We start from the raw sequence: 26,043 nt of genomic DNA, 5'->3' as shown, positions 1-26,043 counted from the left end.
CTGTCTGTCTGTCTGTCTGTCTGTCTGTCTGTCTGTCTGTCTCCCTCTATCTCCCCCCTCTCTCTCTCTCTCTCTTTCTAGCTCTGTCTCTCTCACTGTCGCTCTCTCTCACTCTGTCACTCTCTCTCTTGCTCTGTCGCTCTCTCTCGCTCTGTCTCTCTCTCTTTCTCGTTCTGTCATGCTATCAAAGCTATGATTCTCAGGGTGACTACCGGTCAACCATCAAAGTGACGAAGTCACAGAGAATTAGAGTAAACTGTTTAAGTCCTTGAAGACTCCTTCTGACGTAATGTAGTAGAATTGTTCTCACTGGCTTTGTGTTAATCCTATTACGTGTTAATATGATGTGAAGATGTGTCTGTTTGCATCACGTGTGTGTGTGTTACGAACATGTGTCTGTTTACATCACGTGTGTGTGTGTTACGAACATGTGTCTGTTTGCATCACGTGTGTGTGTGTTACGAACATGTGTCTGTTTGCATCACGTGTGTGTGTGTTATGAACATGTGTCTGTTTGCATCACGTGTGTGTGTGTTACGAACATGTGTCTGTTTGCATCACGTGTGTGTGTGTTACGAACATTTGTCTGTTTGCATCACGTGTGTGTGTGTTACGAACATGTGTCTGTTTGCATCACGTGTGTGTGTGTTACGAACATGTGTCTGTTTGCATCACGTGTGTGTGTGTTACGAACATGTGTCTGTTCACAGAAAAAGAGGGAGAGAGAAGAAAGGGGAGACAGAGAGTCATAGAAAGAGAGTGCGACAAAGTGAGAGTTCTGGGGTCCACTCACCAACCAAGAATACACTAAATAGGACAAACACCAAATTGAGACTGTGTATGCAGAATTCAGCAAAACATATCCTCCGTGTGCAACGTAGAACACCAACTAATGCATGCAGAGCAGAATTCCCACTAATTATCCAAATCCAGAAAAGAGCCGTTAAATTCTACAACTACCTAAAAGGAAGCGATTCCCAAACCTTCCATAACAAAGTCATCACCTACAGAGAGATGAACCTGGAGAAGAGTCCCCTAAGCAAGCTGGTCCTGGGGCTCTGTTGACAAACACAAACAGACCCCACAGAGCCCCAGGAGAGCAACACAATTAGAAACAACCAAATCATGAGAAAACAAAAAGATAATTATTAACACATTTGATAGAATTAACAAAAGAACTGAGCACGCTAGGATGCTATTTGGCCCTAAACAGAGAGTACACAGTGGCAGAATTCCTGACCACTGTGACTGACCCAAACTTAAGGAAAGCTTTGACTATGTACAGACTTAGTGAGCATAGCCTTGCTGTTGAGAAAGGCCGCCGTAGGCAGACATGGCTCTCAAGAGAAGACAGGCTATGTGCACACTGCCCACAAAATGAGATGGAAACTGAGCTGCACTTCCTAACCACCTGCCAAATGTATGACCATGTTAGAGACACATATTTCTCTCAGATTACACAGACCCACAAGGAATTCAAAAACAAATCGAATTTTGATATCTATTGGGTGAAATGCCACAGTGTGCCATCACAGCAGCAAGACTTTTGACTTGTTGCCACAAGAAACACTGTATATATCCATAATATGACATTTATCTGTATTCCTTTTGTGAGTGTAATGTTTACTGTGTTTTATTGTTTATTTTCATTTGGTTTATTATCCATTTCACTTGCTTTGGCAACGTAAACATATGTTTCCCATGACAATATAGCCCTTTGGATTTAATTGAAATTTAATTCAGAGAGAGAGATATTGTGCGCTGAACCAGTTTCAACTGTTCTGCTTGTGGCTATGGAACCCTGACCTGTTCACCAGGCGTGCTACCTGGTCCCGGACCTGCTGTTTTCGACCTCTGAATGCTCGGCTATGAAAAGCCAACTGACGTTGTGCACCCTCCACAACAACTGTGATTATTATTTGACCATGCTGGTCATCTATGAACGTTTGAACATCTTGAAAAACGATCTGGCCTTAGTGTCCATGTTCTGGCACAGCCAGAAGAGGACTGGCCACTCCTCAGAGCCTGGTTCCTTTCTAGGTTTCTTCCTAGGTTCCTGCCTTTCTAGGGAGTTTTTCCTAGCCACTATCTTTCTACACCTGCATTGCTTGCTGTTGGGGGTTTTAGGCTAGATAGCACTTTTAGACATCTGCTGATGTAAAAAGGGCTTTATAAATACATTTGATTGAGAGAGAGAGAGAGAGAGAGAGAGAGAGAGAGAGAGAGAGAGAGAGAGAGAGATAGAGAGAGAGAGAGAGAGAGAGAGAGAGAGAGAGAGAGAGAAGACTAGGATATGCTGAGGCTTGTAGTCTCTTATCTTCTCTGTGAGTTCTGCTCAACTCTGAGTCTCTATGGTGATTAAATAGTGAGACGAGCAGGGAGACACACACACACACACACACACACACACACACTCACACAAACACACATACGGATGAACTCAAGATTGCACACACACCCATGCAGCACTCTGTTAGTCACCCTCTTGCGTTACCTGATCCAGTCTGGTAGGGTATAAGCTTGTTACATACAGTGTCTAGTGCATAGCAAACACATCTAGACATGATTACACTTCTTTACTGCTGAAACCCTGGATGAAAGAGAGGGAGGGAGAGCGGGATGAGGGAGTGAGAGCAACGCTGCATCTCTCCGTCTGTCTGCCCTCCAGTTCTTAATTAGCGTGAAGTATGAGGCGGACGCTCATTCTGTCAGACCTCTCACTCTTCTGTCAGGAGGAAAGGAACAGAGAGAGGAGAGAGCTGTGCTGATCTGTGCTGAGCTGTGCATGTTAAGGGGGTTAGAGAGGCAGGGGAAACAGATGCTGGGCCTGGATCTCCCTGTTGACTAGCATTACACTGGATGGGGTACACAGCGTTCCTCAAGCCTTGTCCTGGGTCACCCAAAGGGCATGCAGGAATTGGTTCCAGCCAACTTGACAATCTCATGAGCATGCTTACCAAAACAGTGTTCTCAAACTCTCCAGTGACCTAACACTTTACCCAAAGCCTTCTCAAACTCTCCAGTGACCTAACACTTTACCCAAAGCCTTCTCAAACTCTCCAGTGACCTAACACTTTACCCAAAGCCTTCTCAAACTCTCCAGTGACCTAACACTTTACCCAAAGCCTTCTCAAACTCTCCAGTGACCTAAAACTTCACCAAAAGCCTTCTCAAACTCTCCAGTGACTGAGAACTTTACCCAAAGCCTTCTCAAACTCTCCAGTGACCTAACACTTTACCCAAAGCCTTCTCAAACTCTCCAGTGACTGAGCACTTTACCCAAAGCCTTCTCAAACTCTCCAGTGACTGAGCACTTTACCCAAAGCCTTCTCAAACTCTCCAGTGACTGAGCACTTTACCCAAAGCCTTCTCAAACTCTCCAGTGACCTAACACTTCACCAAAAGCCTTCTCAAACTCTCCAGTGACTAAACACTTTACCCAAAGCCTTCTCAAACTCTCCAGTGACCTAACACTTTACCCAAAGCCTTCTCAAACTCTCCAGTGACCTAACACTTTACCCAAAGCCTTCTCAAACTCTCCAGTGAGTGAGCACTTTACCCAAAGTCTTCTCAAACTCTCCAGTGACTGAACACTTTACCCAAAGCCTTCTCAAACTCTCCAGTGACCTAACACTTTACCCAAAGCCTTCTCAAACTCTCCAGTGACTGAACACTTTACCCAAAGCCTTCTCAAACTCTCCAGTGACCTAAAACTTCACCAAAAGCCTTCTCAAACTCTCCAGTGACTGAACACTTTACCCAAAGCCTTCTCACTCTCCAGTGACTGAACACTTTACCCAAAGCCTTCTCAAACTCTCCAGTGACCTAACACTTTACCCAAAGCCTTCTCAAACTCTCCAGTGACTGAGCACTTTACCCAAAGCCTTCTCAAACTCTCCAGTGACTGAGCACTTTACCCAAAGCCTTCTCAAACTCTCCAGTGACTGAGCACTTTACCCAAAGCCTTCTCAAACTCTCCAGTGACTGAGCACTTTACCCAAAGCCTTCTCAAACTCTCCAGTGACCTAACACTTCACCAAAAGCCTTCTCAAACTCTCCAGTGACTAAACACTTTACCCAAAGCCTTCTCAAACTCTCCAGTGACCTAACACTTTACCCAAAGCCTTCTCAAACTCTCCAGTGACTGAGCACTTTACCCAAAGCCTTCTCAAACTCTCCAGTGACTGAGCACTTTACCCAAAGCCTTCTCAAACTCTCCAGTGACCTAACACTTTACCCAAAGCCTTCTCAAACTCTCCAGTGACCTAACACTTTACCCAAAGCCTTCTCAAACTCTCCAGTGACTGAGCACTTTACCCAAAGCCTTCTCAAACTCTCCAGTGACTGAGCACTTTACCCAAAGCCTTCTCAAACTCTCCAGTGACCTAACACTTCACCAAAAGCCTTCTCAAACTCTCCAGTGACTAAACACTTTACCCAAAGCCTTCTCAAACTCTCCAGTGACCTAACACTTTACCCAAAGCCTTCTCAAACTCTCCAGTGACTGAGCACTTTACCCAAAGCCTTCTCAAACTCTCCAGTGACTGAGCACTTTACCCAAAGCCTTCTCAAACTCTCCAGTGACCTAACACTTTACCCAAAGCCTTCTCAAACTCTCCAGTGACCTAACACTTTACCCAAAGCCTTCTCAAACTCTCCAGTGACTGAGCACTTTACCCAAAGCCTTCTCAAACTCTCCAGTGACTGAGCACATTACCCAAAGCCTTCTCAAACTCTCCAGTGACCTAACACTTCACCAAAAGCATTCTCAAACTCTCCAGTGACTGAACACTTTACCCAAAGCCTTCTCAAACTCTCCAGTGAGTGAGCACTTTACCCAAAGTCTTCTCAAACTCTCCAGTGACTGAACACTTTACCCAAAGCCTTCTCAAACTCTCCAGTGACCTAACACTTTACCCAAAGCCTTCTCAAACTCTCCAATGACTGAACACTTTACCCAAAGCCTTCTCAAACTCTCCAGTGACCTAAAACTTCACCAAAAGCCTTCTCAATCTCTCCAGTGACTGAACACTTTACCCAAAGCCTTCTCACTCTCCAGTGACTGAACACTTTACCCAAAGCCTTCTCAAACTCTCCAGTGACCTAACACTTTACCCAAAGCCTTCTCAAACTCTCCAGTGACTGAGCACTTTACCCAAAGCCTTCTCAAACTCTCCAGTGACTGAGCACTTTACCCAAAGCCTTCTCAAACTCTCCAGTGACTGAGCACTTTCCCCAAAGCCTTCTCAAACTCTCCAGTGACTGAGCACTTTACCCAAAGCCTTCTCAAACTCTCCAGTGACCTAACACTTCACCAAAAGCCTTCTCAAACTCTCCAGTGACTAAACACTTTACCCAAAGCCTTCTCAAACTCTCCAGTGACCTAACACTTTACCCAAAGCCTTCTCAAACTCTCCAGTGACTGAGCACTTTACCCAAAGCCTTCTCAAACTCTCCAGTGACTTAGCACTTTACCCAAAGCCTTCTCAAACTCTCCAGTGACCTAACACGTCACCAAAAGCCTTCTCAAACTCTCCAGTGACTGAACACTTTACCCAAAGCCTTCTCAAACTCTCCAGTGAGTGAGCACTTTACCCAAAGTCTTCTCAAACTCTCCAGTGACCTAACACTTTACCCAAAGCCTTCTCAAACTCTCCAGTGACTGAACACTTTACCCAAAGCCTTCTCAAACTCTCCAGTGACCTAAAACTTCACCAAAAGCCTTCTCAAACTCTCCAGTGACTGAACACTTTACCCAAAGCCTTCTCACTCTCCAGTGACTGAACACTTTACCCAAAGCCTTCTCAAACTCTCCAGTGACCTAACACTTTACCCAAAGCCTTCTCAAACTCTCCAGTGACTGAGCACTTTACCCAAAGCCTTCTCAAACTCTCCAGTGACTGAGCACTTTACCCAAAGCCTTCTCAAACTCTCCAGTGACTGAGCACTTTACCCAAAGCCTTCTCAAACTCTCCAGTGAACTAACACTTCACCAAAAGCCTTCTCAAACTCTCCAGTGACTGAACACTTTACCCAAAGCCTTCTCAAACTCTCCAGTGACTGAGCACTTTACCCAAAGCCTTCTCAAACTCTCCAGTGACCTAACACTTCGCCAAAAGCCTTCTCAAACTCTCCAGTGACTGAACACTTTACCCAAAGCCTTTTCAAACTCTCCAGTGACTGAACACTTTACCCAAAGCCTTCTCAAACTCTCCAGTGACCTAACACTTTACCCAAAGCCTTCTTAAACTCTCCAGTGACTGAGCACTTTACCCAAAGCCTTCTCAAACTCTCCAGTGACTGAGCACTTTACCCAAAGCCTTCTCAAACTCTCCAGTGACTGAGCACTTTACCCAAAGCCTTCTCAAACTCTCCAGTGACTTAACTCTTTACCCAAAGCCTTCTCAAACTCTCCAGTGACCTAACACTTCACCAAAAGCCTTCTCAAACTCTCCAGTGACTAAACACTTTACCCAAAGCCTTCTCAAACTCTCCAGTGACCTAACACTTTACCCAAAGCCTTCTCAAACTCTCCAGTGACCTAACACTTTACCCAAAGCCTTCTCAAACTCTCCAGTGACTGAGCACTTTACCCAAAGCCTTCTCAAACTCTCCAGTGATGTAACACTTCACCAAACACCTTCTCAAACTCTCCAGTGACTGATCACTTTACCCAAAACCTTCGCAAACTCTCCAGTGAGTGAGCACTTTACCCAAAGCCTTCTCAAACTCTCCAGTGACTGAACACTTTACCCAAAGCCTTCTCAAACTCTCCAGTGATGTAACACTTTACCCAAAGCCTTCTCAAACTCTCCAGTGACTGAACACTTAACCCAAAGCCTTCTCAAACTCTCCAGTGACCTAACACTTCACCAAAAGCCTTCTCAAACTCTCCTGTGACCTAACACTTTACCCAAAGCCTTCTCAAACTCTCCAGTGACTGAACATTTTCCCCAAAGCCTTCTCAACTCAAACTCTCCAGTGACTGCACACTTTACCCAAAGCCTTCTCACTCTCCAGTGACCTAACACTTTACCCAAAGCCTTCTCAAACTCTCCAGTGACCTAACACTTCACCAAAAGCCTTCTCAAACTCTCCAGTGACTGAGCACTTTACCCAAAGCCTTCTCAAACTCTCCAGTGACTGAGCACTTTACCCAAAGCCTTCTCAAACTCTCCAGTGACTGAGCACTTTACCCAAAGCCTTCTCAAACTCTCCAGTGACTGAACACTTTACCCAAAGCCTTCTCAAACTCTCCAGTGACTGAACACTTTACCCAAAGCCTTCTCAAACTCTCCAGTGACCTAACACTTTACCCAATGCCTTCTCAAACTCTCCAGTGACCTAACACTTTACCCAAAGCCTTCTCAAACTCTCCAGTGACTGAACACTTTCCCCAAAGCCTTCTCAAACTCTCCAGTGACTGCACACTTTACCCAAAGCCTTCTCACTCTCCAGTGACTGAACACTTTACCCAAAGCCTTCTCAAACTCTCCAGTGCCCTAACACTTCACCAAAAGCCTTCTCAAACTCTCCAGTGACTGAACACTTTACCCAAAGCCTTCTCAAACTCTCCAGTGACTGAGCACTTTACCCAAAGCCTTCTCAAACTCTCCAGTGACTGAGCACTTTACCCAAAGCCTTCTCAAACTCTCCAGTGACTGAGCACTTTACCCAAAGCCTTCTCAAACTCTCCAGTGACTGAGCACTTTACCCAAAGCCTTCTCAAACTCTCCAGTGACTGAACACTTTACCCAAAGCCTTCTCAAACTCTCCAGTGACTGAACACTTTACCCAAAGCCTTCTCAAACTCTCCTGTGACTGGACACTTTACCCAAAGCCTTCTCAAACTCTCCAGTGACCTGACACTTCACCAAAAGCCTTCTCAAACTCTCCAGTGACTGAACACTTTACCCAAAGCCTTCTCAAACTCTCCAGTGACTGAGCACTTTACCCAAAGCCTTCTCAAACTCTCCAGTGACTGAGCACTTTACCCAAAGCCTTCTCAAACTCTCCAGTGACTGAGCACTTTACCCAAAGCCTTCTCAAACTCTCCAGTGACCTAACACTTCGCCAAAAGCCTTCTAAAACTCTCCAGTGACTGAACACTTTACCCAAAGCCTTCTCAAACTCTCCAGTGACTGAGCACTTTACCCAAAGCCTTCTCAAACCCTCCAGTGACTGAGCACTTTACCCAAAGCCTTCTCAAACTCTCCAGTGACTGAACACTTTACCCAAAGCCTTCTCAAACTCTCCAGTGACTGAACACTTCACCCAAAGCCTTCTCAAACTCTCCAGTGACTGAACACTTTACCCAAAGCCTTCTCAAACTCTCCAGTGACCTAACACTTCACCAAAAGCCTTCTCACTCTCCAGTGACTGAACACTTTACCCAAAGCCTTCTCAAACTCTCCAGTGACTGAGCACTTTACCCAAAGCCTTCTCAAACTCTCCAGTGACTGAGCACTTTACCCAAAGCCTTCTTCTCAAACTCTCCAGTGACCTAACACTTCACCAAAAGCCTTCTCAAACTCTCCAGTGACTGAACACTTTACCCAAAGCCTTTTCAAACCCTCCAGTGACTGAACACTTTACCCAAAGCCTTCTCAAACTCTCCAGTGACCTAACACTTTACCCAAAGCCTTCTCAAACTCTCCAGTGACTGAGCACTTTACCCAAAGCCTTCTCAAACTCTCCAGTGACTGAGCACTTTACCCAAAGCCTTCTCAAACTCCAGTGACTGAACACTTTACCCAAAGCCTTCTTAAACTCTCCAGTGACTGAACACTTTACCCAAAGCCTTCTCAAACTCTCCAGTGACCTAACACTTCACCAAAAGCCTTCTCCCTCTCCAGTGACTGAACACTTTACCCAAAGCCTTCTCAAACTCTCCAGTGACCTAACACTTTACCCAAAGCCTTCTCACTCTCCAGTGACTGATCACTTTACCCAAAGCCTTCCCAAACTCTCCAGTGACCTAACACTTTACCCAAAGCCTTCTCACTCTCCAGTGACTGAAAACTTTACCCAAAGCCTTCCCAAACTCTCCAGTGACTGAACACTTTACCCAAAGCCTTCTCAAACTCTCCAGTGACTGAGCACTTTACCCAAAGCCTTCTCAAACTCTCCAGTGACTGAGCACTTTACCCAAAGCCTTCTTCTCAAACTCTCCAGTGACCTAACACTTCACCAAAAGCCTTCTCAAACTCTCCAGTGACTGAACACTTTACCCAAAGCCTTTTCAAACCCTCCAGTGACTGAACACTTTACCCAAAGCCTTCTCAAACTCTCCAGTGACCTAACACTTTACCCAAAGCCTTCTCAAACTCTCCAGTGACTGAGCACTTTACCCAAAGCCTTCTCAAACTCTCCAGTGACTGAGCACTTTACCCAAAGCCTTCTCAAACTCCAGTGACTGAACACTTTACCCAAAGCCTTCTTAAACTCTCCAGTGACTGAACACTTTACCCAAAGCCTTCTCAAACTCTCCAGTGACCTAACACTTCACCAAAAGCCTTCTCCCTCTCCAGTGACTGAACACTTTACCCAAAGCCTTCTCAAACTCTCCAGTGACCTAACACTTTACCCAAAGCCTTCTCACTCTCCAGTGACTGAAAACTTTACCCAAAGCCTTCCCAAACTCTCCAGTGACTGAACACTTTACCCAAAGCCTTCTCAAACTCTCCAGTGACTGAACACTTTACCCAAATCCTTCTCAAACTCTCCAGCTAATTGTTTAGGCATGTTTTAGGCAGGTTGCCCAGCTGTGGTTTCCAGGTTGGGTATTTATATTGTAGATATTGTTAATGCCTGTAATTTGGCCTCTGTGTCTATTTCCTCCACTCACTGAGTGTCTCTTGTCTGTATCCCTATGGGACCTATAGTGACATCAAATCAAATGTACATCAGCTTATATCAGCTGATATCTCAAAGTGCTGTACAGAAACCCAGCCTAAAACCCCAAACAGCAAGCAATGCAGGTGTAGAAGCACGGTGGCTAGGAAAAACTCCCTAGAAAGGCCAAAACCTAGGAAGAAACCTAGAAAGGAACCAGGCTCTGAGGAGTGGCCAGTCCTCTTCTGGCTGTGCCGGGTGGAGATTATAACAGAACATGGCCAAGATGTTCAAATGTTCATAAATGACCAGCATGGTCGAATAATAATAAGGCAGAACAGTTGAAACTGGAGCAGCAGCACGGCCAGGTGGACTGGGGACAGCAAGGAGTCATCATGTCAGGTAGTCCTGGGGCATCGTCCTAGGGCTCAGGTCCTCCGAGAGAGAGAAAGAAAGAGAGAAGGAGAGAATTAGAGAACGCACACTTAGATTCACACAGGACACCGAATAGGACAGGAGAAGTACTCCAGACATAACAAACTGACCCTAGCCCCCCAACACATAAACTACTGAAGCATAAATACTGGAGGCTGAGACAGGAGGGGTCAGGAGACACTGTGGCCCCATCCGAGGACACCCCAAACAGGAAACATCTGGGCTGTATCCCTATGGGACCTATAGTGACATCTGGGCTGTATCCCTATGGGAGCTATAGTGACATCTGGGCTGTATCCCTATGGAACCTATAGTGACATCTGGGCTGTATCCCTATGGGACCTATAGTGACATCTGGGCTGTATCCCTATGGGACCTATAGTGACATCTGGGCTGTATCCCTATGGGACCTATAGTGACATCTGGGCTGTATCCCTATGGGACCTATAGTGACATCTGGGCTGTATCCCTATGGGACCTATAGTGACATCTGGGCTGTATCCCTATGGGACCTATAGTGACATCTGGTCTGTATCCCTATAGGGACCTATAGTGACATCTGTGCTGTATCCCTATGGGATCTATAGTGACCTATGGTATGTTGGATTAGCTATGTTAATTTTCATGTGTGTGTGTCCTGTTTCATATTCTCAAACCATATGTATTATTCAGGGTGGCTCGCTAACTAAAGTGAATAGGACATCGGTTCAAAGGTTGCCTGTGCTGACAAAACTACTGTGTGACCCATGAACAGCAGCCACAGTCTCCATTCCTCCTTCTCTTCTTCTATCTTCTCACCACCTCTTCTCTCCTCTACATACCGTACCCTACTGTTATCTCAGGTTCTCTCTCCTCTCTCATCCCTCCATACCATACCCTACTGTTATCTCAGGTTCTCTCTCCTCTCTCATCCCTCCATACCATACCCTACTGTTATCTCAGGTTCTCTCTCATCTCTCCATACCGTACCCTACTGTCATCTCAGGTTCTCTCTTCTCTCCATACCGTACCCTCCTGTCATCTCAGGTTCTCTCATCTCTCCATACCGTACCCTACTGTTATCTCAGGTTCTCTCTCCTCTCTCATCCCTCCATACCATACCCTACTGTTATCTCAGGTTCTCTCTCCTCTCTCATCCCTCCATACCATACCCTACTGTTATCTCAGGTTCTCTCTCCTCTCTCATCCCTCCATACCATACCCTACTGTTATCTCAGGTTCTCTCTCCTCTCTCATCCCTCCATACCGTACCCTACTGTTATCTCAGGTTCTCTCTCCTCTCTCATCCCTCCATACCATACCCTACTCTTATCTCAGGTTCTCTTTCCTCTCTCATCCCTCCATACCGTACCCTACTGTTATCTCAGGTTCTCTCTTCTCTCTCATCTCTCCATACCGTACCCTACTGTCATCTCAGGTTCTCTCTTCTCTCTCATCTCTCCATACCGTACCCTCCTGTTATCCTAGGTTCCTTCTCCTCTCTCATCCCTCCATACCATACCCTACTGTCATCTCAGGTTCTCTCTCCTCTCTCCATACCATACCCTACTGTTATCTCAGGTTCTCTCTTCTCTCTCATCTCTCCATACCGTACCCTACTGTTATCCTAGGTTCTCTCTCCTCTCTCATCCCTCCATACCATACCCTCCAGTTATCTCAGGTTCTCTCTTCTCTCTCATCTCTCCATACCGTTCCCTACTGTTATCTCAGGTTCTCTCTCCTCTCTCATCCCTCCATACCGTACCCTACTGTTATCTCAGATTCTCTCTCCTCTCTCATCCCTCCATACCGTACCCTACTGTCATCTCAGGTTCTCTCTTCTCTCCATACCATACCCTACTGTTATCTCGGGTTCTCTCTACTCTCTCATCCCTCCGTACCGTACCCTACTGTCATTTCGGGTTCTCTCTTCTCTCTCATCCCTCCATACCGTACCCTACTGTCATCTCAGGTTCTCTCTCCTCTCTCATCCCTCCATACCGTACCCTCCTGTTATCTCAGGTTCTCTCTCCTCTCTCATCCCTCCATACCGTACCCTCCTGTTATCTCAGGTTCTCTCTCCTCTCTCATCCCTCCATACCGTACCCTACTGTCATCTCAGGTTCTCTCTCCTCTCTCATCCCTCCATACCGTACCCTACTGTCATCTCAGGTTCTCTCTCCTCTCTCATCCCTCCATACCGTACCCTACTGTCATCTCAGGTTCTCTCTCCTCTCTCATCCCTCCATACCGTACCCTCCTGTTATCTCAGGTTCTCTCTCTTCTCTCCATACCGTACCCTACTGTTATCTCAGGTTCTCTCTCTTCTCTCCATACCGTACCCTACTGTTATCTCAGGTTCTCTCTCCTCTCTCATCCCTCCATACCGTACCCTACTATCTCAGGTTCTCTCTCTTCTCTCCATACCGTACCCTACTGTCATCTCAGGTTCTCTCTCCTCTCATCCCTCCATACTGTACCCTCCTGTTATCTCAGGTTCGCTCTCCTCTCTCATCCCTCCATACCGTACCCTACTGTTATCTCAGGTTCTCTCTCTTCTCTCCATACCGTATCCTACTGTCATCTCAGGTTCTCTCTCCTGTCTCATCTCTCCATACCATACCCTACTGTCATCTCAGGTTCTCTCTCCTGTCTCATCCCTCCATACCGTACCCTACTGTTATCTCAGGTTCTCTCTTCTCTCTCATCCCTCCATACTGTACCCTACTGTTATCTCAGGTTCTCTCTTCTCTCTCATCCCTCCATTTGCTTATACCACTGGCTTTGCTCTCCCCTGATTTTGTCACCTCTCTCTCGCTCTCTCTCTCTCTCTCTCTCTCTCTCAGACAGAGAGACAAGTTTTTTAGTTTGTGTGTCTGATCATGCGTGCATCAGTTGGGCACAGTGCCTGTTCCTGAGGTGCACCCCCTGGGAAGAGGGGATGAATGGTGGGATAAGGGATTGGAAGAGGGGGCCGATTGAGAGAGAACATAGGAAGGTGAAGTAGGGAAGGAAGGAGTGAGGCACTGCTCCAGGCCCAAAAATAAAGCAGGAATTAAATGTATAATTCATTTTGCTCACAGTGAGGGGGCAGATCAGCAGCGAAGTCCCCTGATTATGACATCGTAGGTTAAGATGACAGGCACCACTGTAGTACTAACAGTGTGCTTAGGCACACACACACACACACACACACACACACACACACACACACACACACACACACACACATTCACACACTCATCTTTAAAAGGAGATAATTCATCATTCAACAGCATCCACTTTAGATCCTAGGCAATCAAACTAAGCCTGTTCCCATTCAATTCCCACTCCAAATTCTTTATATTCTCACTCTATTCCAATATAACTCCCAGTATTCCCTGGCGAGCGAGTGCTTCAGGAGCGATGGGAGTGAGATCTCAATTCCATGACTCAGTGCTCCGGAGAATTCACAGCCTGTTTTCAGTGGTGATAGATAGACAGACAGGTGGAAGGGTAGACAGACAGGTGGATGGGTAGACAGACAAGTGGATGGGTAGACAGACAGGTGGATGGGTAGACAGACAGGTGGATGGGTAGACAGACAGGTGGATGGGTAGACAGACAGAAAGACAGGCTGGCAGGCAAATATACAGACAGACAGACTGACAGACAGATGGATGGGTACAACAGAGGAAACAGGTAGACAGGCGGACTGGTAGACAGGCAGACAGACAGGCGGGCAGACAAACAGGCAAAGGGGGAAGATCGGGAGTTGTCAGAACGGAATGAAATAATCAATTTTCACACACACGCAACCCCCCCCCCACGCACACATAATCGCACACACACACAACCTCCACCCCACACACACACAATCGCATGCACATAATTGCACGCACACAATCGCACACACTCAATCGCACACACAGCAATGCACAGGGGCGCACGTACACATCCAATCGCACACACAGGGACAAAGAGGGATGCATGCTCACAGACACACACAACGCATAAACACATACGTACACATGTAATTGCACACATAGGGACACACAAGGACACATATGGATGCCTAAACACACACACCACTGAGCGTATTCCTGACTATGGGCTGTGTATTCTGCAGTGGTTTTGGAGGAGAGGAAGAGTATTGAAGCATTTCCTGGCATTCCTGGCCTCTGTGGCGGTGTGTGTTGTTTTGTTTTCCTCTTTCTTAGAGAGACATGAATAGAGAGAGAGAGTGAGTGAGAGAGAGAGAAGGAAGCTGAGAGAGAGTCATGTTCCAGTAGCTGAGAGAGAAAGTGTGAGAGAGGGAGAGAGAGAGAGAGAGAGTCATGTTCCAGTAGCTGAGAGAGAGAGAGAGTCATGTTCCAGTAGCTGAGAGAGAGAGTCATGTTCCAGTAGCTGAGAGAGAGAGTCATGTTCCAGTAGCTGAGAGAGAGTGAGTCATGTTCCAGTAGCTGAGAGAGAGAGTCATGTTCCAGTAGCTGAGAGAGTCATGTTCCAGTAGCTGAAAGAGAGAGAGAGAGTCATGTTCCAGTAGCTGAAAGAGAGAAAGAGTCATGTTCCAGTAGCTGAAAGAGAGAGAGAGAGTCATGTTCCAGTAGCTGAGAGAGAGAGAGTCATGTTTCAGTAGCTGAGAGAGAAAATGAGAGAGAGAGAGAAAGAGTAATGTTCCAGTAGCTGAGAGAGAGAGTCATGTTCCAGTAGTTGAGAGAGAGAGAGTCATGTTCCAGTATCTGAGACAAAAAGAGAGTCATGTTCCAGTAGCTGAGAGAGAGAGAGAGTGAGAGTCATGTTCCAGTAATTGAGAGAGAGAGAGAGTCATGTTCCAGTAACAGAGAGAGAGAGTCATGTTCCAGTAGCTGAGAGAGACTCATGTTCCAGTAGCTGAGAGAGAGAGAGAGTCATGTTCCAGTAGCTGAGAGAGGGAGAGAGTCATGTTCCAGTAGCTGAGAGAGAGAGAGAGAGAGTCATGTTCCAGTGGCTGAGAGAGAGTCATGTTCCAGTGGCTGAGAGAGACTCATGCTCCAGTAGCTGAGAGAGAGAGAGAGAGAGAGAGTCATGTTCCAGTTTCTGAGAGAGAGAGTCATGTTCCAGTAGCTGAGAGTGAGAGAGAGAGTCATGTTCCAGTAGCTGAGAGAGAGAGAGTCATGTTCCAGTAGCTGAGAGAGAGAGTCATGTTCCAGTAGCTGAGAGTGAGAGAGAGTCATGTTCCAGTAGCTGAGAGAGAGAGTCATGTTCCAGTAGCTGAGAGAGTCATGTTCCAATAGCTGAAAGAGAGAGAGAGAGTCATTTTCCAGTAGCTGAAAGAGAGAGAGAGTCATGTTCCAGTAGCTGAAAGAGAGAGAGAGAGAGTAATGTTCCAGCAGCTGAGAGAGAGAGAGTCATGTTTCAGTAGCTGAGAGAGAAAATGAGAGAGAGAGAAAGAGTAATGTTCCAGTAGCTGAGAGAGAGTCATGTTCCAGTAGTTGAGACAGAGAGAGAGTCATGTTGCAGTAGCTGAGAGAGAGAGAGAGTCATGTTCCAGTAATTGAGAGAGAGAGAGTCATGTTCCAGTAACTGAGAGAGAGAGAGTCATGTTCCAGTGGCTGAGAGAGAGTCATGTTCCAGTAGCTGAGAGAGACTCATGTTCCAGTAGCTGAGAGAGAGAGAGAGCGAGAGTCATGTTCCAGTAATTGAGAGAGAGAGAGAGTCATGTTCCAGTGACAGAGAGAGAGAGAGAGTCATGTTCCAGTGACTGAGAGAGAGTCATGTTCCAGTGGCTGAGAGAGAGTCATGTTCCAGTAGCTGAGAGAGAGAGAGCAAGAGTCATGTTCCAGTAATTGAGAGAGAGAGAGAGTCATGTTCCAGTAACTGAGAGAGAGAGAGAGAGTCATGTTCCAGTGGCTGAGAGAGAGTCATGTTCCAGTAGCTGAGAGAGAGAGAGAGAGATTAATGTTCCAGTAACTGAGAGAGAGAGAGAGAGAGAGAGAGTCATGTTTCAGTAGCTGAGAGAGAGAGAGGGTCATGTTCCAGTAGCTGAGAGAGAGAGAGAGTCATGTTCCAGTAGCTGAGAGAGTCATGTTCCAGTAGCTGAAATTGGGAGAGAGAGTCATGTTCCAGTAGCTGAAAGAGAGAAAGAGTCATGTTCCAGTAGCTGAAAGAGAGAGAGAGAGTCATGTTCCAGTAGCTGAAAGAGAGAGAGAGAGTAATGTTCCAGCAGCTGAGAGAGAGAGAGTCATATTCCAGTAGTTGAGAGAGAAAATGAGAGAGAGAGAGAAAGAGTAATGTTCCAGTAGCTGAGAGAGAGAGTCATGTTCCAGTAGTTGAGAGAGAGCGAGTCATGTTCCAGTAGTTGAGAGAGAGTCATGTTCCAGTAGCTGAGACAGAGAGAGAGTCATGTTCCAGTAGCTGAGAGAGAGAGAGAGAGCGAGAGTCATGTTCCAGTTATTGAGAGAGAGAGAGAGTCATGTTCCACTAACTGAGAGAGAGAGAGAGTCATGTTCCAGTAACTGAGAGAGAGATAGAGAGAGAGAGAGAGTGTCCTGTTCCAGTGGCTGAGAGAGAGTCATGTTCCAGTGGCTGAGAGAGAGTCATGTTCCAGTAGCTGACAGAGACTCATCTTCCAGTAGCTGAGAGAGAGAGAAAGTCATGTTCCAGTAACTGAGAGAGAGAGAGAGTCATGTTCCATTAACTGAGAGAGAGAGAGCGAGAGAGTCATGTTCCAGTGGCTGAGAGAGAGTCATGTTCCAGTGGCTGAGAGAGAGTCATGTTCCAGTAACTGAGAGAGAGAGAGAGAGAGAGAGAGAGAGAGAGTTGTGTTCCAGTGGCTGAGAGAGAGTCATGTTCCAGTGGCTGAGAGAGAGTCATGTTCCAGTAGCTGAGAGTGCGAGAGAGTCATGTTCCAGTAGCTGAGAGAGAGAGAGAGTCATGTTCCAGTAGCTGAGAGAGAGAGATAGAGAGTCATGTTCCAGTAGCTGAGAGAGAGCGAGAGAGAGAGTCATGTTCCAGTAGCTGAGAGAGAGCGAGAGAGAGAGTCATGTTCCAGTAGCTGAGAGCGAGAGTCATGTTCCAGTAGCTGAGAGAGAGCGAGAGAGAGAGTCATGTTCCAGTAGCTGAGAGAGAGAGAGAGTCATGTTCCAGTAATTGAACGAGAGAGAGTCATGTTTCAGTAGCTGAGAGAGAAAATGAGAGAGAGAGAGAGAAAGAGTAATGTTCCAGTAGCTGAGAGAGAGAGTCATGTTCCAGTAGTTGAGAGAGAGTCATGTTCCAGTAGTTGAGACAGAGAGAGAGTCATGTTCCAGTAGCTGAGAGAGAGAGAGTCATGTTCCAGTAATTGAGAGAGAGAGCGAGTCATGTTCCAGTAACTGAGAGAGAGAGAGTCATGTTCCAGTAGCTGACAGAGACTCATCTTACAGTAGCTGAGAGAGAGAGAAAGTCATGTTCCAGTAACTGAGAGAGAGAGAGAGTCATGTTCCATTAACTGAGAGAGAGAGAGCGAGAGAGTCATGTTCCAGTGGCTGAGAGAGAGTCATGTTCCAGTGGCTGAGAGAGAGTCATGTTCCAGTAACTGAGAGAGAGAGAGAGAGAGAGAGAGAGAGAGAGAGAGTTGTGTTCCAGTGGCTGAGAGAGAGTCATGTTCCAGTGGCTGAGAGAGAGTCATGTTCCAGTAGCTGAGAGTGCGAGAGAGTCATGTTCCAGTAGCTGAGAGAGAGAGAGAGTCATGTTCCAGTAGCTGAGAGAGAGAGATAGAGAGTCATGTTCCAGTAGCTGAGAGAGAGCGAGAGAGAGAGTCATGTTCCAGTAGCTGAGAGAGAGCGAGAGAGAGAGTCATGTTCCAGTAGCTGAGAGCGAGAGTCATGTTCCAGTAGCTGAGAGAGAGCGAGAGAGAGAGTCATGTTCCAGTAGCTGAGAGAGAGAGAGAGTCATGTTCCAGTAATTGAACGAGAGAGAGTCATGTTTCAGTAGCTGAGAGAGAAAATGAGAGAGAGAGAGAGAAAGAGTAATGTTCCAGTAGCTGAGAGAGAGAGTCATGTTCCAGTAGTTGAGAGAGAGTCATGTTCCAGTAGTTGAGACAGAGAGAGAGTCATGTTCCAGTAGCTGAGAGAGAGAGAGTCATGTTCCAGTAATTGAGAGAGAGAGCGAGTCATGTTCCAGTAACTGAGAGAGAGAGAGTCATGTTCCAGTGGCTGAGAGAGAGTCATGTTCCATTAGCTGAGAGAGACTCATGTTCCAGTTGCTGAGAGAGAGAGAGAGCGAGAGTCATGTTCCAGTAATTGAGAGAGAGAGAGAGTCATGTTCCAGTAACTGAGAGAGAGAGAGAGTCATGTTCCAGTGGCTGAGAGAGAGTCATGTTCCAGTGGCTGAGAGAGAGTCATGTTCCAGTAGCTGAGAGAGAGAGAGAGAGAGCGAGAGTCATGTTCCAGTAATTGAGAGAGGGAGAGAGTCATGTTCCAGTAACTGAGAGAGAGAGAGAGAGAGTCATGTTTCAGTAGCTGAGAGAGAGAGTCATGTTCCAGTAGCTGAGAGAGTCATGTTCCAGTAGCTGAAAGAGAGAGAGAGAGTCATGTTCCAGTAGCTGAAAGAGAGAAAGAGTCATGTTCCAGTAGCTGAAAGAGAGAGAGAGAGAGTCATGTTCCAGTAGCTGAAAGAGAGATAGAGAGAGTAATGTTCCAGCAGCTGAGAGAGAGAGAGAGTCATGTTTCAGTAGCTGAGAGAGAGAAAATGAGAGAGAGAGAAAAAGAGTAATGTTCCAGTAGCTGAGAGAGAGAGTCATGATCCAGTAGTTGAGAGAGAGAGAGTCATGTTCCAGTAGCTGAGAGAGAGAGAGTCATGTTCCAGTAGCTGAGAGAAAGAGAGAGAGTCATGTTCCAGTAGCTGAAAGAGAGAGTCATGATCCAGTAGTTGAGAGAGAGAGAGTCATGTTCCTGTAGTTGAGAGAGAGAGAGTCATGTTCCAGTAGGTGAGAGAGAGAGAGACAGTCATGTTCCAGTAGCTGAGAGAGAGAGAGTCATGTTCCTGTAGCTGAGAGAGAGAGAGTCATGTTCCAGTAGCTGAGAGAGAGAGAGAGAGAGAGAGAGAGAGAGAGTCATGTTCCAGTAGCTGAGAGAGAAAATGAGAGAGCGAGAGAGAGAGAGAGAGAGAGAGAGAGAGATTAATGTTCCAGTAGCTGAGTGAGAGAGTCATGTTCCAGTAGCTGAGAGAGAGAGTCATGTTTCAGGAGCTGAGAGAGAAAGTGAGAGAGAGAGAGTGAGAGAGAGAGATATTAATGTTCTTGTAGCTGAGAGGGAGAGTCATGTTCCAGTAGCTGAGAGAGAGTCGTGTTCCAGTAGCTGAGAGAGAGAGTCATGTTCCGGTAGCTGAGAGAGAGAGAGAGAGTCATGTTCCAGTAGCTGAGAGAGAGTCATGTTCCAGTAGCTGAGAAAGAGAGTCATGATCCAGTAGCTGAGAGAGAGACAGTCATGTTCCAGTAGCTGAGAGAGAGAGTCATGTTCCAGTAGCTGAGAGAGAGAGAGAGAGAGAGTCATGTTCCAGTAGCTGAGAGAGAGAGAGAGTCATGTTCCAGTAGCTGAGAGGGAGAGTCATGTTCCAGTAGCTGAGAGAGTCATGTTCCAGTAGCTGAGAGAGAGAGAGTCATTTTTCAGTAGCTGAGAGAGAAAGTTATAGAGAGAGAGAGTAATGTTCCAGTAGCTGAGAGAGAGAGAGAGTCATGTTTCAGTAGCTGAGAGAAAGTGAGAGAGAGAGAGAGAGAGAGGGAGAGAGAGAGAGTAATGTTCCAGTAGCTGAGAGTGATAGAGAGTCATGTTCCAGTAGCTGAGAGAGAGATTCATGTTCCAGTAGCTGAGAGAGGGAGTCATGTTCCAGTAGCTGAGAGTCATGTTCCAATAGCTGAGAGAAAGAGATAGTCATGTTCCAATAGCTGAGAGAGAGAGAGAGAATCATGTTCCAGTAGCTGAGAGAGAGTCATGTTCCAGTAGCTGAGAGAGAGAGTCATGATCCAGTAGTTGAGAGAGAGAGAGTCATGTTCCAGTAGGTGAGAGAGAGAGACAGTCATGTTCCAGTAGCTGAGAGAGAGAGTCAAGTTCCAGTAGCTGAGAGAGAGAGAGTCATGTTCTAGTAGCTGAGAGAAAGAGAGTCATGTTCCAGTAGCTGAGAGAGAGAGAGAGAGACAGAGAGAGACAGAGAGAGAGAGAGCGAGAGAGAGAGAGAGTCATGTTCCAGTAGCTGAGAGAGAAAATGAGAGAGAGAGAGAGATTAATGTTCCAGTAGCTGAGTGAGAGAGTCATGTTTCAGGAGCTGAGAGTGAAAGAGTCATGTTTCAGTAACTGAGAGAGAAAGTGAGAGAGAGAGAGAGAGAGAGAGAGAGAGAGAGAGAGAGAGAGAGAGAGAGAGAGAGAGAGAGAGAGACTTTGACTTTTGGTCTTTCTTTATTGAAACATTCTCAATTCATTTAAAACTCACCCCCCCCCCCCTCCCCTAAAATAAAAAAATAAAAATATATCCTCTACCACATGATACAAATCACCATACACAAAAACCCTCTCCTACAACCGTATATCCAAAACATCTTCCCCAGCAATACAGACAGCCCCCCCCAACACACCATATCTCCTCAAACATCTCCACACATATGATAATTTTATAGAACTCAAACTCAACCCTAAGGCGCGCAGAGACCATCCCATTAAACAGTAGTAAAGGGTCTGTTATCCCCCCACCTTTAACCCTGTTCCTCCTTGTTAGCCAAATAGCTAACTTTGCCTGAGCAAACAGAAAATTCAACAAAACACATTTTTCTTTCTCCTTACTCGAATACCTGTATCCCATTATAAACATCCCAACAGCAAAAATCACCCCCAACCTGTCACACAGACATTTCAACAGAGACATTAATGGCATTAACCTGGTGCACACAGAAAACACATGAATTACAGTTTCTTTCATTTGACAGAAAGGACACCCCTGCCCAATTCCCGGATCAACCCGTGCCAACCAGCTGTTAGTGGCCAGGGCTCCATGAAGAACCCTCCACTGGTGATCCCCTGACCTCTTTGGTACTGGGGGTTTGTAGAGCGCCCTCCATCTAAAACCCACCATACTCTCCGCCCCACATACCCCCTGCCACTGATGTGCCTTCACTCCTGTTAGGCTTCTAATGCTCCTAACCTTAACGCAGAGGTTGTAGAGGGCTTTACCTCCCACCCCCTCAAACTCCCCCAGGCTCGGAGTGTTAAAATCTAACAAGTCCTCCAGACCCCCTTGCCAGTCTCCAGTCTCTGCCGTCACCTGCAGTGGCGGGAACATTGGTGGCCCCTCTCCCTTTGGCCTCTCAAACACCCCCCTTACCGGCTCAGACAGTGCCTCCTGGACCTCTTCCAGGAATCTCTCCAGCAGCCTAAGAGACGTTATTCCTGTTTGTTGCGCCAAGACCTCCGGGGTTTTCCACCCCTCCTCTCCCAGTAGTCTCAGGTCACCCAGCCTTTGTAAACCCCCTGCCATCAGTTGCCTCTGCAGGGTGGCCGACTGAACCGATCTCAAAGGGATGGCTGGGTTGTGGAAGATAGGCTCCTCCCACATCCACTGCCCAGGCTCTACACCCCCTTCTCGTGTGGGCTTTAGCAGCTGCCAGGCCCTCAGCACCGCAGAGTAAAACTCTGAGAGACCTGCTGTACTCAGCCTCTCCAGCTTCATGAGGAACAGCTGCCGGTCCAACCCTAATCCGCCAGCTCTCATCAGCAGCGCGCATGCTGGTTCCCTCCAGCCAACATCAGTGTGGTACAGCAGTCTCTGCACCGCCTTTAGTCGGAAAGCAGCCATCCTGCTCTCCAGTTCCACCAGGCCCTGTCCTCCTTCGTGGACGGTCATGTACAAAACTGCTGCCTTCAGCCAGTGATGTCCCGACCAAAAAAAGTCCACCAGCTTGCGTTGCAGGTCTGCAAGCAGACCGGCGGGGGGGTTGAGGGGTTCAGCAGCCAGTTTATGCCACAAGGAAGATGCCACCAGGTTGTTGATTATCAGCACCCTCCCTCTATATGACACTTGGGACAGGAGCCACCTCCACCTGGCCAGTCTTGACACCACTGCCTGTGACAGCCCCTCCCAGTTCTTGCTGACCCACCTCTCCGAGCCCAGGTACACCCCCAACACTTTAAGCCCTTCACAACCCCACTGCAAACCCCCTGGAAGCAGAGGAGGAGCCCTATCCCCCCATGCCCCACATAACAGAGCTTTGCTCTTTCCCCAGTTTACCTTAGCTGATGAAGCTCCCTCGTACACCTTCAGACTGGTCTCTAGTTCCTGCATATCTTGCCCATCCCTGACCATCACAGAAACATCATCTGCATATGCTGAGACTGCTAATTCCTGTCACCACATCCATGCCTGTCCAGCACACTCCCCGCAGTCTCCTGCGTAGCAGTCCTAAAAAAGGCTCAATGGCTAGTGTGTACAGCTGCCCAGATAGAGGGCATCCTTGTCTAATGCCCCGTCTCACCCAGACTGGCCTACTGAGCCCCCCTCCCACCTTAACCATACATGACGCCCCAGCATACAACAGCTTCACACAGGTCACAAAACTCTTCCCAAACCCAAACACAGACATCACATTAAACAGATACTCATGATCCACTCTATCAAAAGCCTTCTCTTGATCTAAAGAGACCAGTCCAAAGTTCACATTAGAATCCTTACGTAATTCGGCTAAGTTAGCCTGGAGGCCTACATTGCCTTGCCCCACCATCTCTACCTCCATCTCACTAATACACCGCTCTAGTTCCCCCAATACTCTCCTAGCCTCTGAGGATGAGAGAGCAGTATACTGTTGACAGAAAAGCCGAATTTGCACTTTCCCCACATCCCACCATTGACTCAGAGACTCATACTCCTCTCTTTGCTGCCCCCATCTTTCCCAAAAAGTCTGGAAACCTGAGCAAAAAGTGGCATCTTGTAAGAGCTTTACATTGAACTTCCAATAAGATGCCTGCCGGGGCCCTGGTGAAATAGACAGCCGAGCCATGGTTATGTGGTGATCCGAAAACCCCACTGGGAGAATGTTAGCACCCAGCAGCCTATTGCTCTGATTCCTGGACATGTAAAAACGATCAAGTCAAGCTGCACTCACCCTAGCCCCAAAAACCTTCACCCACGTATACTGTCTTGTGTTTGGATGTTTAGTTCTCCAAACATCCACTAGGTCAAACTGATTAAAGATATCCCTTAACACTCCCACTGACACTGAATGAGGCTCTTCCCCATTTCTGTCTTTTGTAAAATCCATTGTACAGTTCCAGTCACCTCCGATCACCAGCGTCTCCTCAGGCGCTACTTGTGAGAGTTCCTGTCTAAGACTCCCAAATAGAACCCCTCTTTCTCTCCCTGTGTTAGGCGCATACACATTTATAAAGACAAAACACATGTTGTTAATTTCTGCTTTAACAACAAGCAACCTACCCCTACACACCTCCTTTGAGGAGCAAATTTTTACAGCCAGACCCGGTGCAAAAAGGACTGCCACCCCTGCACTAAGATTTGTCCCATGGCTCAACACACTTGCCCCTTTCCACCAGAGCCCCCAATCGACTTCATTCAACACATCACTGTGCGTCTCCTGCAGGAACAACACCTGTACTTTTTTTTGTTTTACATATTCACCCAACACACTCCTCTTTCCTGCATCTCTGGCGCCATTTATATTGAGCGAGCCTACCCGAAGAGTCTCCATAAGAAGTGGGAGAAAAGCCAGCAGAGAAATAGACCAATAGCAAAGCTCAAAAAGCCCCAGTGTCAGTAAGAAATTAAACATTTAAACAGTGTCTGAAGGTAAACCTTTACGCACTGTTGTGACCCACTTCCTCAACCTAAACCGTTTCCTGGGTGAGAGGACACCATGCCCCTCATTTCTCATAGCATGTTGTACTGATTTTACAAACTTTCTAGGATCAGGAAAAAAAGCCTCAAGATTAACTTTTTTCCCCTTAGTCTCATTCAGGAACCTTGTCAGTTCTCTCAACGTGTACTTAGACCCCTCTGGTTGACTGGCTGTCAGCTCCGGGCCAATTGAAGAGGAGTCTGAAAAAAATAACTCCTCATCCTCTTCCTCAGACTCACTTTCCTCCTCTTCTCTATCTCCCACCCTGACCACCTGCCCTTTCTCTCTGGTTAGGGCCTCACCCACAGCAACAGGCAACATTTCCATGGTGCCTTTGTCCACACCCTTTTTCCTTTTCCTCTTGACACCCTCCTCCTCCCCCCTAATCTCTTACACTTCCCCACTATACTCTCGTCATCCACTAGAATAACCTGACTAGACGCAGTATCATCTGCACCACCCTCCATAGCATGACTAGGGCCAGCCTCAGCTACACCACCCTCCATAGCATGACTAGGGCCAGCCTCAGCTACACCACCCTCCATAGCATGACTAGGCCCAGCATCATCTGCACCACCCTCCATAGCATGACTAGGCCCAGCCTCAGCTACACCACCCTCCATAGCATGACTCGGCCCAGCATTATCTGCACCACCCTCCATAGCATGTCTAGGCCCAGCCTCAGCTACCCCACCATCTCTAGCCTGACTAGACCCAGCCTCTGCTTCTCCACCATCTCTAGCCTGACTAGACCCAGCCTCCACTACCCTACCATCTCTAGCCTGACTAGACCCAGCCTCTGCTTCTCCACCATCTCTAGCCTGACTAGACCCAGCCTCCACTACCCTACCATCTCTAGCCTGACTAGGCCCAGCCTCATCTACACCACCATCTCTAGACTGACTAGGCCCAGCCTCTGCTATCTGCATCTCCTTACCCCCTGCATTTTGACCTCGATTTCCCCCACTTGCGCTTGTACCCTCACCTTGTCTATGGCCTTTATGTGGGCACGCAAAACTCTTGTGCTCCAAATCCCCACATTCAAAACACCGTAGACTATCTGTGCTGGCCAAACCAGCATAGAGCCCCTCCCCATGCCTCACTTTAAAATGCACATTTAGCTGTTGCTCATTATTGTTCAGAAACATAAACACTTGCCTCCTGAACAAAACAACGTGCTTAACGGCATCTGCCTGAAAACCTGCTGACAGTACACGGAAACCGCTAGCAAACTTACCAAAACGACTCAGCTCTTTCCTAATTTGATCATCCGTAATAAACGGAGGCAAATTTGCCACTACAACTCTTGTTGAAGGGGTAGAGAGAGGTGAAATTGACACCAACACATCCCTTACAAATATTCCGCTAGCAATTAGCCTACCGACCAAATTAGCCCTTTTCATGAACACAACCACAGCTTTGTTCATTCTAGCAGCAGAATGTATAAACTCAGCTCCTACCTGTTCACCGACCGCGAGCAGAACCTCCTCCACCTTAACTCCGTTCTCAGGAACACACCTGAATCCATGCTGTATCGACAGCGTCTCCTCCGCGCTAGGCTGAGAAGCCATTGCGCACACTACACCTTCCAACCCCCAGGAAAGTTACTCTGTCCTCTTCCACCCTAACTTTGAAAAAAAACTTTGGATACCGCTAAAAACAAATATTGCATTAACCCTCCACCATAGAAAATAACATGTAAATAAAATAATCAAGAAAGTTAGTTAGGATAGAGCTTTCCACACCAAACACTCAAACTCCAAAAACTCCCAGCATGCACAGAGAGAGAGAGAGAGAGAGAGAGAGAGAGAGAGAGAGATAGTAATGTTCTTGTAGCTGAGAAGGAGAGTCATGTTCCAGTAGCTGAGAGAGAGTCGTGTTCCAGTAGCTGAGAGAGAAAGAGTCATGTTTCAGTAACTGAGAGAGAAAGTGTGAGAGAGAGAGAGTAATGTTCCAGTAGCTGA

At 47.1% G+C, this 26,043-nt stretch overlaps 1 protein-coding gene across 1 annotated transcript in view; it reads left to right on the top strand.

Moving 5' to 3' along the window:
* Positions 1-26,043, top strand: part of LOC110504900 (SPARC (osteonectin), cwcv and kazal like domains proteoglycan 1) — a 449,363-nt gene that overhangs the window by 130,748 nt on the left and 292,572 nt on the right. The gene's annotated exons all lie outside the window — the stretch shown is intronic.

Source organism: Oncorhynchus mykiss, chromosome 25 (assembly GCF_057628025.1).
Source record: "Oncorhynchus mykiss isolate SJ-2025 chromosome 25, ASM5762802v1, whole genome shotgun sequence".
NCBI lineage: Eukaryota > Metazoa > Chordata > Actinopteri > Salmoniformes > Salmonidae > Oncorhynchus > Oncorhynchus mykiss.
Note: the sequence above shows the minus strand (reverse complement) of the source record. Positions and strands in the feature narration are given on the sequence as shown.